This window comes from Bubalus kerabau, chromosome 18 (assembly GCF_029407905.1).
Source record: "Bubalus kerabau isolate K-KA32 ecotype Philippines breed swamp buffalo chromosome 18, PCC_UOA_SB_1v2, whole genome shotgun sequence".
Classification (NCBI taxonomy): Eukaryota; Metazoa; Chordata; class Mammalia; order Artiodactyla; family Bovidae; genus Bubalus; species Bubalus kerabau.
The window spans coordinates 70,535,852-70,551,688 of record NC_073641.1 but is presented as its reverse complement, the minus strand read 5'-3'; the positions used below and the strand labels follow the sequence as shown (position 1 = coordinate 70,551,688).

General features: G+C 42.4%; 1 long non-coding RNA gene across 1 annotated transcript in view; it reads right to left on the bottom strand.

Moving 5' to 3' along the window:
• Nucleotides 1-15,837, bottom strand: part of LOC129633139 (uncharacterized) — a 45,682-nt gene that overhangs the window by 16,452 nt on the left and 13,393 nt on the right. The gene's annotated exons all lie outside the window — the stretch shown is intronic.

Genomic DNA, 15,837 nt, shown 5'->3' with positions numbered 1-15,837 from the left:
AATAAATAAATTTATATTAAAAAATTAATAAAAAGCTTTATGTATGTTTAACATTCATAGAATGCCACCTAGACATCCGACTTCTATGGTTTCAAACACATTTACCAGGGTAGTGTTTGCTAGTTCTTCTAGAGAGGATTCTTAGATTTATAGAAAGATGCATTTCCTCTGATTGAAGGGCTGAGTTAAATTTTAATGTTTCTGAAAGTGAATTTTTACTCCTTGCCACAGAGGTTTTATTGATTATAAGCTCAGGCTTTGGGGCAGTCTCTTACCTGTGGGAGAGAAAGGCCACTGTCCTAACGTTTCAGATGCGCTGACCAAACCACAACATGCAAGTGATGGCGAGCGCTTTGGCTTTAAAATCTCCCAGCTGAGTGTTCTGCAGGGTTAAACTTGGTTCACATTTTTAGCCAGTGGTCCGTGCTGTGAAATAAGCCACAGAGATAGGGTGACCCCTGCTTCCACCCTGGCAGAGGGCACAGGAAGCTGGGGTCAGGGATCAGCCGGACTTCACTGCAGAGGGACGGGCACATCCCTGCCCCTGCGACATCCAGCCCGGTGCCAGCTGGGGACTTCTGGTTTCCGTTGGCGTCCTTCTATGTACACAAACAGGAAAACGGCGGTTTGAATGTGAATTTGACTGGCACTTAGGCCAGAATTCTATTAATATTAAGCCTCCAAGAAAGTCTTCCTTTCATTGAACACTTCCCAAATGGACCGAGAATGACAATGCCCTGGAGTAAAAATGGGCTTAACTGCATTCGGTCAATATTTATTTTGTGACCTCTCTGTGTGAGTATAAAAATTGGTAAGTTACCATCCCTAAACTAGATATTCTTACACTCTGGTAGAGGGAGGAGCAGACAGTAGGTTCACAAATAGCAATGAAGGGATAAATATGAGACACAAAAAAACTGATTAAAATTATTATTCAAAATACTTTATTTTTTCCTTTTAAAAAATGTATTTATTTTTAATTGGGGGATAATTACTTAACAGTATTGTGTTGGTTTCTGCCACACAGCAGCATGAATCATAGCTGTCCATAGATCCCCCTCCTCCTGAACCTCCCTCTCACCTCCCACCCCATCCCAGCCTTCTATGTTGCCATACAGCACTGGTTTGAGGTCCATGAGTCATACAGCAATTTCCAAGGACACTTTTAAATGTGTGTTTAACATTTACTTGTACATATATGGGCTTCCCTGATAGCTCAGTTGGTAAAGAATCTCCCTGCAACGCAGGAGACACCAGTTTGATTCCTGAGTCAGGAAGATCCCCTGGAGAAGGGATAGGTCACTCACTCCAGTGTTTTTGGGCTTCCCAGGCAATGACACCCCATTCCAGTACTCTTGCCTGGAAAATCCCATGGATGGTGAAGCCTGGCAGGCTGCAGTCCATGGGGTCGCTAAGAGTCGGACACGACTGAGCGACTTCACTTTCACTTTTCACTGTCATGCATTGGGGAAGGAAATGGCAACCCACTCCAGTGTTCTTGCCTGGAGAATCCCAGGGACAGGGGAGCCTGGTAGGCCCCTGTCTGTGGGGTCGCACAGAGTTGGACACGACTAAAGTGACTTAGCAGCTGGTGGCTCAGCTGGTAAAGAATCCATCTGCAATGTGGGAAACCTGGGTTCGATCCCTCAGTTGGGAAGATCCCATGGAGAAGGGAAAGGCTACCCACTTCAGTATTCCAGCCTGGAGAATTCCATGGACAGTATAGTCCATGGGGTCGCAAAGAGTTGAACACTGCTGAGTGACTTTCACTTGAACTTATATATACATTCATTTATTCTCCCTGTATCTGCACTTCTGCTACGTATAAGACAGTTCTAGGATGAGAGACACAAGTACACACGTGTACAGTCGCTGCCCCGTCCTGCAAACAGCCAACAGTGTGTGACGGTAAACACTCATCTCATTTAATTCTGGCAACAACGCTGGTATCATCACCCTTATTTCATACGAGAGTAAGGAGGACAGCCTTGGACAGGTGATCAGCTCTCAGACACACTGAGGGGCTGGTGATTAAGATTTGGCAACAGAACTATGATGTCAGAGTTCAGACCCTGGCTTCAAAGCTCCATAGCTGTGTGACTCTGGACAAGTTGCTCAGCCTCTTGGGATTTCTTCACGCTGTGGAGGCTTGTAGGGAGATTCAAGCAAATTAATCCTTTTCTAGATCCCCCTGGATAGATCTGGCATATAAGACAGTCGTTTGAAATCTTTGTGAGCTTTTAACATTAAAAATATATATATTTTTTCAATTGCTTCAAGGCCTGATCGCTGGTTGGTTTAGTAGAAGTAGCTTGCCTCCCTTCTAACTTTCCTTTCTCCTTCCCGCCCTTCTCTTCCTCTTCTTCTCTTTCTTGCTTCTGAAGCTCCTGTCCTCCCCCACATCTTCTGATTTGGCCCTAGACTGATTATTCACCCCCTACAGCAACAGAGGGCTTCCCAGCTGGGGCTAGAGGTAAGTAACTCACCTGCCAATGCAGGACACGTAAGAGACTCGGATTCAATTCCTGGGTTGGGAGGATCCCCTGGAGAAGGGGATGGCAACCCTCTCCAGTATCCCTGCCTGGACAATCCCACAGACTGAGCAGCCTGGTGGGCTACACGTCCATAGGGTCACAAAGAGCTGTACACGACTGAAGTGACTTAGTGCGCACGCACAGCAGCCGAATTGAGTAACAGATGCATTTTTTGGTTCACCATGTGCTCAGTTACTCAGTCACATCCCACTTTTTGCCACCCCATGGACTGCAGCCCACCAGGCGCCTCTGTCCATGGGATTTTTCCAAGCAAGAACGCTGGAGTGGGTTGCCATTTCCTTGCCCAGAGTTTGGTTCACTAACTCCCGCTTAATTCATTAGTAATTTGCCTTCTAGGAACAAAATCACAAAATTTTAACACATAAATGGCCCTTCAATGCATCATTTGACTTTATTTCACATTTTTGGAAACTTTTCTCATTTAGGGATTCAGTAAAGTGGTAGAATTTGTTTTTTTTTTTCTTTCTTTTTAAATTAATTTATTTATTTTAATTGGAGGCTAATTACTTTACAATATTGTAGTTGGTTTTGCCACACATTGACATGAATCGGCCATGGGTGTACACATGTCCCCCATCCTGAACCCCCTCCCACCTCCCTCCCCATCCCATCCCTCAGGGTCATCCCAGTGTACTGGCCCTGAGCACCCTGTCTCATGTATCTAACCTGGACTGGCGATCTGTTTTACATATGGTAATTGTAGCCATTCTGGATTTTGACAATAGTGAAAAAAATAGATCAATTCTGATATGGTCATGCTACCTTACAAAATGGCTCAAATGCCTTTGAATTTAAATAATTTAAATAGAGATAGAGTTTTACAAAGAAAATCTGATTCACTTAACATTAAATGAAAGCATTTGTTTTGAAAAATATCTGGAATAAATTCGTTCTATGGAGGTGACTTCGGAGGCCGTGGGGTTGCCGTGTATCCTCAGGGCTTGTGCTCCTGAGTCCTCAGGACGCCGTCGAGCTGCACTTGGGGCTCCCTGTGGAGGACGGGGGGCCTAGAAGGAAGACTAGTGAGATAATGGTGTCTCCACCGGCCCTGGCTCCTTGGGGCATTCCTTGCCACTCGCACAGAAGTTTTCAGTGATATCCCTAAGAAATCTTAGATTTACAAGGAGAAAACAGTGAACACTGTTTTGGTAAATAATATACACTTGGATGTGATTTTATGAAGCAGACAAATGTTCAAAATTATACTGTTAGAAGCCCCATCCTATATTTACCTAAGAATCTTTGGTTTAAGCAAGTTATTTTATGTAAAATATATGTGATCAGTTGAATGTGCTGACTATAAGAGTAATCCAATGCTATCAAAGAGAAACACAATCTGATGCTCGTTTTAGAGCTCGAGCGACCTACTGTCCCCTCCGTACATTCACTGGTAACAAGCGAGCGGATCTCAGCATCACACGCTGAGGCTGAAAAATTAATTAGGATAGTTCAAGTACAGCATAGAGTTGCTTATCCTCTTGATTTCAGTAAAGATTTTTAGTTTAGTAACATACGCACGTGATCTACAATAATCATAGAAATATGATTTGATTCTATCACTAAAGAATATTTTATAGATATGATTCTATGATATGGAAAGGAATAAGTTAATTGTTAAAACACAAATCAATAAAGAAAAGTGTGTAAAGACAGGTAGATTAATTAATATCAGTGCTTTCAATATAATGCATGATTAAAGGAACTGAGTGTATTAATACATATTATATGTTTGATGGTATCATTTGAAAATGACAATACATGCCACAGTATTATTTACTCAAAACTTTATGTATCTACATGTATATTGAAATTATATGTAGGTACTTGATTTTTTTAGGAAGTTTTAAAACTGTTTATGAAACACATAGTAAATTGTCTATTAGCTAAATGGATGCTGAGGATAGGAAAACTTTTTCTGTATCAGCAAATATCAAATTATAGCTCACTTAGTAATTTACACTGCTGCTGCTGCTGCTGCTAAGTCGCTTCAGTCATGTCCGACTCTGTGCGACCCCATAGACGGCAGCCCACCAGGCTCCCCCGTTCCTGGGATTCTCCAGGCAAGAACACTGGAGTGGGTTGCCATTTCCTTCTCCAATGCATGCAAGTGAAAAATGAAAGTGAAGTCGCTCAGTTGTGTCTGACTCCTAGCGACCCCATGGACTGTAGCCACCGGGCTCCTCCGTCCATGGGATTTTCCAGGCAAGAGTACTGGAGTGGGGTGCCATTGCCTTCTCCGAATTTATACTAATTTTATACAATTTGCATATTTTACCTTTATAAAACTAATCACTACCTCCTGCTCAGGCTGTTTTATTTAACAGACAGAAATTTTATAAATAGTAAAACATAAATTGTTTATGTCATTTCTCTTTTGTGCTGGATCTTTTGAACTGCATAAGAAATTTAAATAAACCCAAAGATTCTTACTTATAGTGCTTCATCAGGTTTTGACTTGACTCTCAGAATTAGAAGAACAAGCCATTGGAATAATGTCATTGCCAAAAATAGTAGGAAATTGAGATGAGCTTATAAATATCCTTATATTACACCAAAATGTCATAGAGTGCCTTCCACTGTGTTCCTAACAGTCTGACAATTGGAATTATACTAAGACCTAGCCTAGTCATTGGATACCTTTGCATGGATGGTTATTTGAATAAGCTCTTAATTAAAAAGCACACAAACCCCTCTAAAAATGCAAGTGGAGCAGGGCTCAGCTAATCTGAGCTTCTTTCAGGCTGGTTTTGAAGTCCTGGAGTGCAGAGACTGCATTTTCCATGATGTCATGACGCTGGCCCAGGGTGGTGGCAGGGTGTGATGGGGAGCAGAGTTGCCAGACACGCTCCCAGGACCCGTGCTCAAAACTGCCATCAGCCCGAGGGGCTAGGTGAGTGACTGGATGGCGTTGTGGTGAATTTCCAAATTCAAATGGTAGCGAGTCTGGTCATCATACGTAGCATTTTTCTCAGTCCTCTAAGGGTTTAAGATTTGGAGCGAAACTGGTAAAACTAATATGGAGATCAAGAAAGTGTGTTTTTTGCTCAGAAGGAGGACCCTCCACTTTTCTTGAAAGTGATGCGCTTGCAAAGAGACAGGTCATAATGAGAAGGCACATGGCATTTGCCTAGCTGCCTCAGACACAGGCCCGATGTGGAGAGGGTGTAATTAGGGCTTGCTCGGTACAGGAACAAAGGCCTGTCAGGAGGAAGAAAAGCCCCCAGCTAAGCAAAACCCCCACCGGTTACATCTTTCCCTTCCCTCTCCCTGCCTGGGAGAGAGGAAAGAGAAGAAAACAGGTGTGGGCAGATTCCCCAATGTGAGGATGGGAGGCTCTCTCTATTCAAACTACTGTGTGTGTTAGTTGCTCAGTCATGTCTGACTTTTTGCAACCCCATGGACTGTAGCCCACCAGGCTCCTCTGTCTTTGGCATTCTCCAGGCAAGAATACTGGAGTGGGTTGCCATTCCCTTCTCCAGAGGATCTTCCTGACCCAGGGATCGAACCTTGGTCTCCTGCACTGCAGGCAGATTCTTTACCGTTTGAGCTACAGGGAAGTCTCTGTCCATATTATTTACTAGGAGTCATGGCATGGTTTTGAGTCCAGAGAGCATCTCGACACTTGTTGGGCTGAGTAACTGCAGAAAAGAGCGTGAGGATGGAATGAGGCGCTGCAGACTCTCCATCCCTCGGTCTTGCTAATTTCTTAAACAAACAGAGACCTGCACCGTGTGTGGCTTTTCCTTGGCACACCAGGCACAGATGGCCTGACAGCCACTTGGCCGCTTGAGTCCCTCCTTCAGTGTGCTTGGGTTTCCAGACAAAGAGACGTTGTTGTAGCTCAGAAGTTATGCATTTCTAAACAGAACTTGGTCTGCTTGCTCCATTAGCGTTAAATAATGGCAAAGTGCACCTTCTTTAAGAATTCTGATATCTGTCCCTTGTGTATGTTTATTCTCTCCACAAATGTGTCTTAATTCTGAGATCGCTCAGGGCAAAAGTTCCATGTCCACAGAGTATGTAGGTATTACTATTAGGGCTGAATGCTTAGATTTCACACTTCAGTACATTTCATCAGGGAAACCTTATTTTTAGGGGATTAAAAAGAAAAGTTGTTAGGTAGAGGCTAAAGACAGTCACAGGCTTCCCCGGTGGCACTAGTGGTAAAGAGACTGCCTGCCAACGCAGGAGCCTTAAGAGGTGCAGGTTTGATCCCTGGCTCAGGAAGATCCCCTGTAGGGGGCATGGCAACCCACTCCAGTATTCTTGCCAGGAGAGTCCCATGGACAGAGGACCCTGGTGGGCTATGGTCCATAGGATCGCAAAGAGGTGGACACGACTGAAGTGATTTAGCATGCAAAGACAGCCATAAGAAGTGAATAATTTGCCAATTTGTGTGTGTCCCCAGGTCTGAAGGGGGTCTCCTGGAGACAGCATATATACAGGTTTTGGTTTTGTTTCCGTTCAGTCAGTCTGTGTCTTTTGGTTTGAGCATTTAATCTGTTTACACTTAAGGTAATTATCAATAGATATGTTCCTACTACCATTTTCTTAATTGTTATGGGTCTGTTTTTGTAGGCCATTTTCTTCTCTCATGTTTTCCACCTAAAAGAAAAGAAAAGGGGAGTCAGTGATTTGGATGGTGGTGTGAATAATTTGGTCAGGTGAGCTGCATGTTTACATTATGATCTAGATTTATTGTTCACCTTTAAGCAGTGCACAGTTAACCACACTCCAAGCAGACATTTGTCTTCTGAGTGTTTAACTGTCATAAATTAGAAGTCATACATAAAGAGCTTTGAGAGCTTGGGAAAGCATCTATGTTATTTGCAGGCCCACATAGTAATGGGGCTTCTGTGGTAGGGCTTCCTTGGTGTCTCAGACAGTAGAGAATACATCTGCCATGAAGGAGACTCAGGTTCAATCCCTGGGTCAGAAAGATCCCCCAGAGAAAGAGATGGTAACCCATGCCAATAATTTTGCTTGGGAAATCCTATGGATGGAAGAGCCTGGAAGACGACAGTCCATGAGGTCGAAAGAGTCAGACATGCTTATTGACTAAACTACAAGTAATGGGCTTCCCTGATGACTCAGATGGTAATGAATCTGTCTGCAACGTAGAATACCCAAGTTCAGTACCTGGGTTTGGAAGATCCCCTGGAGAAGGGAATGGCTACCTGCTCCAGTATTCCTGCCTGGAGAAGCCCATGGACAGAGGAGCCTAGTGGGCTAGCGTCCCTGGGTTGGCAAAGAGTTGGACGTGACTGAGACACTAACGCTTTCACTCTCACATAGTAAGGCTCTGCTCTTGATGTGTTCACTTTTAAATTTCCATAGTCCTAAAAGGGGGATTTCTCCTAGTTTCCATCCCCTATCCTCATATGTTTTTGAAAACACAGATTATTTTGAAAGAGATAAAATATATTTTCATGATAGTGGATGTTATATATATTAGTGACAGAACTTAGTCATTAAATTATGTATAGTAGCGACAGATTTCTTATGTTTTGGCCAACACACTGTATCAGCTTTTACTGCGCGTGGATAAATTTCTTTGACAATACCCCTAGGTGGCAGGGTAATATTATGATGCTTTAGTTATCAAAACACTCAGTCTTCTTTAAGAAAAGAGACACAAGATCAAAAACAAATTTCTTCAATAATTACTCTTGAATTTGGACATCTCCAAAAATAGAAGGACAATGTAACCGTTTGTTTGGTAGCTGGCGGTAAGTAGGTGTCTCACAAATATAGAGCCATACAATGCATTGGAGCATTCCAAGAATCGTATTCATAAACGTTCCCTTTATATTGAGGAACTGGGAAGAGAGGGAACGGTTGCAGAGCTTGACTCTCTGTCCCTTCCAGGCAAACCAAAGCTTATTTATTAGATTATAAATTCTTCCCAAAATACCACAGACAATTTCTTAAGAGCAATCAAGCAAAACCCAACAAAACAAAATAATAATAATAAAACATAACCAGGACTTAGGGGGATGGGGTATAGTTGAATTCTTTCTAATTTTGCCAAAGTAAAATTGTAGAACACATTGTGAAATAGCTTTCATTTAAGTTGTGGCATAAGAGGCCTTTGCAAATCTGCTCATGAAATAGGTACAGTCATTTGTCACAGTAATTGGATATTTGGAAAAAGAAGCTCAGATGTTTAAGAAATTTGACCTCGTGCTTCCATTTTACAAATCAGACACAAGCAAGTTTTAATTAAATATAATAGCAGCAATCAGTTCAGTTCAGTCACTCAGTCGTGTCCGACTCTTTGTGACCCCATGAATCGCAGCACACCAGGCCTCCCTGTCCATCACCAACTCCCGGAGTTCACTCAGACTCACGTCCATTGAGTCAGTGATGTCAGCCAGCCATCTCATCCTCTGTTGTCCCCTTTTCCTCCTGCCCCCAATCCCTCCCAGAATCATAGTCTTTTCCAATGAGTCAGCGCTTCACATGAGGTGGCCAAAGTACTGGAGTTTCAGCTTTAGCATCATTGCTTCCAAAGAAATCCCAGGGCTGATCTCCTTCAGAATGGACTGGTTGGATCTCCTTGCAGTCCAAGGGAATCTCGAGTTTTCTCCAACACCACAGTTTAAAAGCATCAATTCTTTGGTGCTCAGCTTTCTTCACAGTCCAACTCTCACATCCATACATGACCACTGGAAAAACCATAGCCTTGACTAGACGGACATTTGTTGGCAAAGTAATGTCTCTGCTTTACAATATGCTATCTAGGTTGGTCATAACGCAATAACCCTTAAGAATTTTGATGTACATCTAAAATTATATAGAAATTTCTAATGAAAATAAATGTGTATTCATGTACTATGTAACAGACAACCATAAAATTAGGCTTATAAGTAACATTTAATAAATTGGGAAATGATTGATATAATATTAAGTTAAAAAATAAAATCCAAGTTGTTTTCTTAATTTTTATTACATATTCAAATTTTTATTCATCTTCAAATGTCAATTGTAATAAAATATTCAAAATAAAAAGTCTAATATAATATGTAACAAAATAAAACTAAAATAGCTCTAGGTGAGTGACTACGTCATGGTGATCCAGGTCATTTAGAGCTTTTTTGTATAGTTTTTCTGGGTATTCTTGCCACCTCTTCTTAATGTCTTCTGTTTCTGTTAAATCCTTACCATTTCTGTCCTTTATCGGGCCAATCCTTACATGAAATATTCCTCTGATATCTCCAGTTTTCAAAGAGATATCATCTCATTGAAAGAGATCTCTCATCTTTCCCATTCAATTGTCTTCCTCTATTTACATTGTTCATTGAAGAAGGTCTTCTTGGTGCTCCTGGCTATTCTCTGGAACTCTGCATTTATTTTTCCCTTTCTCCTTTGCCTTTCGCTTCTCATCTCTCCTGAGCGATGTGTAAAGGCTCCCCAGACATTCACTTTGCCTTCTTACTTTTCTTTTTCTTTGGGATGGTTTAGGTTCGTAATCATTAAAACTTCATAAATGAGGTGTTTTATATGTGGCTATATATATGTGTATGTATTATTCATTTTCATAATCTCATTGAGCCACGTTCTTCTGCTTAAACATGCACGTTAGTGACTAATAGTGAACAAAAAAACTGCCTAACTATACATACACTTGCAAACGGTGCAGACGATGTTTTTCCCACAGTGCCTGAGACCACTCCTGCATGGGTCTGTTTATACATTTTAAAGATGTGGTTATCACCCCCAGGGTGGAGGTTACAACCAGAGGAAGGTCAGATACGGCCCTGCCCTCCGAGTTCTTTCCATGGAGTCCTGTATAGTGTTGCTGACCTGAGTGCCTTGGATGTTCTTATGCAGGTTGGGGAGACCCCACCCCATGCCCACATGGGGAGCCAGGAGGTTTCTGTAGGGCAGAGGGTATCTACGCTCAGGCACGGAGGAGGGATCACCTGTGAATGGGACAACAAGATGCTGCCAGCAGGAGACAATCTGAACCACGAGCTGGTTATTTGGGACACAGAGGAAAAAGAGCACAGCCCTGAGTCCCCGCTCCGCCTAAGAGGCTGGCAACGCGGAGCAAGTAACAGTGTTACTCTGAGAATGAAATGGGGTCATAACAAGATTAAACGGGGTCATAACTTTGAACAGTTCCTGACACATAGCGACGTGCAGGAGACATGAGTGGTGACAGCAGAGAAGGAGGAAGGGCAGACTTAGGAAGGCCCTGAAGCCAGAGTCTGTGATTGACCCCGGGAGCTGAAAGGCATCCCTGAAGCAAAAGAAGAGAGGAGGAAGGGAGCTGGAGCCCGGCCCCAGGCGAGAAGCGACGTGGCGGACATGCTGCAAGTGGCTGTTGGCGTATGATGGAGACTAGCGGGAAGGAGGGACGTGTCAAAAGACAGGCAGGAGGGGCGTCGGCAGAGCTGTTGGGAGATGGAGTGAGAGGCAGAGAGGGAGGGCTCAGGACAGCCCCCGCATCCCTGCCTGGACGACGGCCTGGCATCAGGCCCTTAAAACGGACAAGGCAGAGGCCCCAGGGGTGGGATTTGGAGAAGATGATGGCTTTACTTCTGGACATGGGATGTGTCACTTGGCAGGTCAGCATCCCGGGAGCCAGCCGCCTGAATGCTGGCGGCACTGGGAGGGGCCCGGGATGCAGAGAGACTCTCATTCCATATCATCAAAGAAGAAGCCTTGAAGTCACAGAGGTGTGCAAGGATCCTCAGAAACAGCGAGTGAGCAGGAAGCAGGAGTGACTCAGGGCAGGGTCTGAGGGGCGCAGACACTGGCAGGACGGCAAGAATCAGAGCTGCAGGCACTCCGGGGAGGGACCACAGGCGCCCAAACTAAATGACTCCTGTAGAGTCACAGAGAAGAAGGGAACTCTGACTGCACCAAATGCCAGTTGGGCTAGGTGGTGGGAAGAGGGGACCGATTATTCAGAAAGAGTTCTTCACAGAACAATGCCGAAAACTGGTAGAGGTTGAGAAGTAAATGAGAGGTAAAGACCTTTACCATCTCTGGCTAAGTCTCTATCTATGTCTGTTTGTCTATCTGTGTGTGTGCGTGCATGTGTGCTCTGTCAGGTCCGACTGTTTGCGACCCCTTGACTGTAGCCCTGAAGGCTCCTCTGTCCACGGGAGTCTCCAGGCAAGAACTCTGGAGTGAGTTGCCATGTCCTCCTCCAGGGGACCTTCTCAACCCAGGGATTGAACCCGTTTCTCTCTTATCTTCCACACTGGCAGGCAGATTCTTTACCACTGAGCCACCAGGGAAGCACCCACAGCTATACCTTTGTCTATCTCTGACTTTATTGACATCACCTGTGCCTATGTCTCTGTCTGATCCTACATCTACATCCACATCCAGGTTCAGGCTCATGTTCACATCCCTATCCATTTCCATGTCTACACACAGAACTGCAAATAGACTCCTAACAGGCTCCATCACAGTGGATGAATTATTCTGTCTGGATGCAGAAAGAACACCACCATGGTTATTAGTGGCACTTGTATTTCTCCTTGGTCATCTATTCAGTTCCTTTTCCTTTTCTCTGCCTGTTACTTAGAATCAAACTTGTCCTCTGAACCAGAGAACAGGACTTCACCTTCTGGATATTGCAAATCAAACTCATCCCTGACTTTCTCTTCATTCCCTAACTTTATTGTCATCCCAGCTACAGTTGCACAATTATTTGAAATTTACTTTAACATACAAAAAATGTGATTCATTATATGCTTTATGCATTAAATGCATTACTAATACTAGCTGAAAGTTGGAGCATAAAGAAGGCTAAGTGCCCAGTAACTGATGCTTTCAAATTGTGATGCTGGAGAAGACTCTTGAGAGTCCTTTGGACAGCAAAGTGATCAAACCAGTCAATTCAAAAGGAAATCAACCCTGAATATTCATTGGAAAATCGATTACTGAAGCTGAAGCGCCAATATTTTGGCCATAAGATGCAAAGTATTGACTCATTGGAAAAGACCCTGATGCTGGGAAAGATTGAAGGCAGGAGGAGCAGGGGGCCACAGATGATGAGATGGTTGGATGGCATCACTGACTCGATAGACATGAGTTTGAGCAAGCTTTGGGAGATAGTGAAGGACAGGGAAGCCTGGTGTGCTGTAGTTCATGGGGTCACAAAGAGTCAGCCTCTACTTAGCAACTGAACAGCAACAACAATAACAACACTAACTGATGTGATCAGTCCCAATGTATGATGTGTGGATGCGATAAAAGCAGCTCATTTCTCTCTCAGATGAAGTTTGACTGGTGACCCTAACTGACGGCAGGCTGTGCCCCAAATCAGCAATCCTCCCACCTTCAACTAATGGTGTCCATGTTTATTGGTCTCTCCTGTCAGTGGACAGAAAGAGAAATAACATAACGTGCATGGTGAGAGGTCATGTGAGACCTGCATGGAATGTCATGAAGGTTGGGCATGCTTCCAGGCTCCATTGCATACATGTGAGCCCTCAATCATTGAACGGCCTCAAGTCCTCCTTTGTAGACAGTGAACAATGACAGTACCTGGGTCATCAAGCTATTGTTTCACAGAAGAATCAGAGTGATAAGCCTGTACAGAGTCCATGTTAAAAATATTAGGGAATTTTCACTATAGATGTGAAGACTGAACAATGATATAACATGCTCACTGGTGAAGCCAAGAGACAAAAGAATCAGGGATGTCAGAGGGTAAGGTCAGCCCTTGAAGTGAGAAAGACTGTTTTCCACCAAATGAAAAGAAACACCTCTATGACCAGCAGGCAATAGGAAGATTAAACTTCATTCTCCCCAAGAACTTTTCAGAACTTCAAACCTTCAAGATCAGAACATGTGGCAATTTCCATTAATTCACAAATGGTGGATTAAAATGGAATATTTCTAAGATAAAAGAACAGAATCTCTAAGCCCTTTATTCTGTGTTACAACTTAATGTTCTGGGGTGGGTACATGGAGGTTCTTGCCTGAGCAGAATGCCTGAACACTCAGGTCTTATTTTACTATTGGTTGAAATATTCAGCATTTGTATATCATGTTTATTTTGTGATCTCTTGCTAAAATAGAATTTAAAAGTTGTGTTATGTGTACAAACATATGATGTATGTATTGAAAAACTGCAAGCATATCAGATGGGAAAGTTACATTTCATAAAGATACCAAGCCTTCCCAGTCTTATTTGTGAATTTAATGACATCTTAACAGAGATTACCCTGGTATTTTAAGAACACAACAAAAGTTATTCTAAATCTTACCCAGAAAAGAAACATAGACAAATAAGGTTGAGAATTATGAAAAGAAGTACAAAGAGTATCACATGACTCACCAGATAATAAAATGTATTTTAAATAATTAAAGTGCTATGGTATGGTTTGGTCACAGCAATTGATGGCAAGATTAGAGGAATAGAATCTAAAAATAGATCCAGTTTTATATGCAAATCTCATATTTGACAGAGATGGCCTTTCAACTCTGGGGAAAATTTGAGCTTTCAATAAATGTTGTCCCTTCAACTGACAAGTATTTAAAAAGGAAAAAAATGTAGAAACTTTCTCATTCCTTATGTGGAAAAAGAATTTCAAATGAAAACACAAAAAAATTATATCTTATACTCTTAAAAAAGCAGGAACAAAAATTATCTTTCAGGCACATGTTATAGTTCAGTCAATATTGTTGAAATAATTTAACAATACAGTAGTGGTGGATAACGTAGAAAAGACCTGGAATTATCCCCTCCTCCAAAAGTAAAAATATATGGAGAAAGACATAATATTTAAGTATGGAAAAAAATAGGTAGGGCAAAGTTAAGAGACAAGCAGATAAATGCAAAGAGACACCAAACAGCAAAAAACACATGTTCACTGTCTAGGTCCTAAAGTAGTTCAGCATCAAGACCAGCGATAGGTAGTGAGGACAAAACATCAGGAAGCAATTGACAAAAGAAAGAATAAACATGCAAATGAACATGGGGGGAGGGGTAAATTAGGCTGGTGGGATTAACACATGCATGTATGTATTCTAAATCCCTTCAGTCATGTCCTTGTCGAAGTCTTTGCAACCCTATGGACTGTAGCCTGCCAGGCTCCTCTGTCCATGGGGTTTTCCAGGTAAGAATACTGGAGTGGGTTGCCATGTCCTCCTCCAGGGAATCTTCCTGAGCCAGGGATTGAACCCCGATCTCCTATGGCTCCTGCCTTGCAGGTGGATTCCTTGCCACTGAACCACCAGGTGAAGCCAAAGATGAACATATACACACTACCATATACATCAAGGACCCTACTGTGCAGCACTCAGGATCTTGCAATAACGTACAACAGAAAACAATACATGCACACTGAATCACATTGCTGTACATTCAAAGCTAGCACAACATTATAGATCAGCCACAATCAACTAAAGTTCAAATAATAAACAGAGATGTAGATGACAGCATCCTCTTTGCCGGTGTCAGTGTGTGTAAGCGATCGTGTGTGACATGCACCAAGGTTAATCACAGACATTGCTAAACTGAACTTCATGATGAGCAGGTAAACAGGAATTTCATAGAGAGGAAGAACACACCTCCCTTTAAAAGACACAAAGGAAGAAAGAAAGAAAATAATATTTCCATGCAGTGGCTCAGTTTTGTCACCAGAAGTCCATGAGGATCACATGTTTTTGTAACACATGCTTCTGTTGGTTTGGCTCAGGACACCTGGAGGCCTGTATGTGGCCCCAAATAACCTCTGCTGAGTGCATGATTCCACGCTTTTTGGGGAGAGTGAAATGTCCTTCTGATTAACATTTCTTTCTTTTAATCTTTTGAATATAAATTTTCAAATTTGGGGGGAAAAAGTCATGGATTCTAGAAAGCAGAGCACAGGTCCATGAAACACTTGAAAAGTATAGGTTCCTATACACTAATAATGAGAAAATAGAAAGAGAAATTAAGGAAACAATTTCATTCACCATTGCAACAGAAAGAATAAAATACTTAGGAATATATCTACCTAAAGAAACTAAAGACTTATATATAGAAAACTCTAAAACACTGGTGAAAGAAATCAAAGAGGACACTAATAGATGGAGAAATATACCATGTTCATGGATTGGAAGAATCAGTATAGTGAAAATGAGTATACTACCCAAAGCAATTTATAGATTCAATGCAATCCCTATCAAGCTACCAATGGTATTCTTCACAGAGCTAGAACAAATCATTTCACAATTTGTATGGAAATACAAAAAACCTCGAATAGCCAAAGCAATCTTGAGAACGAAGAATGGAACTGGAGGAATCAACCTGCCTGACTTCAGGCTCTAC